Source organism: Chrysochloris asiatica, unplaced genomic scaffold (genome assembly GCF_000296735.1).
Source record: "Chrysochloris asiatica unplaced genomic scaffold, ChrAsi1.0 scaffold00401, whole genome shotgun sequence".
In the NCBI taxonomy this organism is placed as follows: domain Eukaryota; kingdom Metazoa; phylum Chordata; class Mammalia; order Afrosoricida; family Chrysochloridae; genus Chrysochloris; species Chrysochloris asiatica.
In genome coordinates, this window is record NW_006408919.1 from 1,800,707 (window position 1) to 1,801,890 (window position 1,184).

The window sequence follows — 1,184 nt, forward strand, 5'->3', positions numbered from 1 at the left end:
AATGAACAAATCATTGATTTTGCAGAATTCTATCATGCATTCTCCAGCATCATTTCTATCACCAAGGCCATATTTTCCAACTACTGATCCTTCCTCTTTTCTCCCAACCTTTGCATTCCAATCACAAGTAATGAGCAATACATCTTGATTGCATGTTTGATTAATTTCAGATTGAAGAAATTGGTAGAATTCTATTTCATCTTCAGTGGCTTTAGTGGCTGGTGCGTAAATTTGAATAATAGTGTGATTGACTGGACTTCCCTGTAAGCACAAGGATATTACCCAATCACAGTCAGCGTTGTACCTCATGACTAATCTGGCTAAGTTCTATTTGACAATGAATGCAACACCATTCCTCTTCAATTTATCATTCCTGGTATCGTAAATCAAGTGGTTGTCAGATTCAAAATGGTCAATACCAGTCCATTTCAGCTCACTAATGCCTAAGATATCAATGTTTATGCATTCCATTTCATTTTTGAGAACTTCCAATTTTCCCAGATTCATATTTTATGCATTCCATGTTTTGATTTTCAATGGATGTTTACATCTGTGTCTTCATTTTGAGTTGTGCCCCATCAACAAATGAAGGTCCCGTAGGCTTTTCTCCCATGGGCTTTACTCCATTTGCATCATCATGGTCAACTTGACTTTGAGGAGGCAACTCTTTCAGTCGCATTTTTAGTGCCTTCCAACCTGAGGGGCTCATTTTCTGGCACTATATCTGACAGTGTTTCTCTGCTATTTGTAAGGTTTTCAGTGGCTAAATATTCAGAAGTAATTCCTCACTGCTTCTTCCTAGTCTGTCTTTGTCTGGAATCTCATCTGAAACCTGTCCACCATGGGTGACCCTGCTGGTATTTAAAATACTAGTGGCATAGTTTCCAGAATCACTCAAAACAACAACATCAATATTAATAGCAAGTTCCAAAAAAACAGAAAATAATAAATGCTAGAGAGGGTTATGGAGAAAAACTGGGATGCTCTTACATTGCTGGTGGGACTGTAAAATGGTTCAACTGCTATGGAAGACAGTATGGCACATCTTCAGAAAGTTGGAAAGAGAACTATCGTATGACCCAGAAATCCCTCTACTTAGTAAATATCCATGTTTGTGTATATATCACTATTACCTCTGTCACATTTGCATACCCCCCTGTATCTTTACCTATCTTCTTCATTTT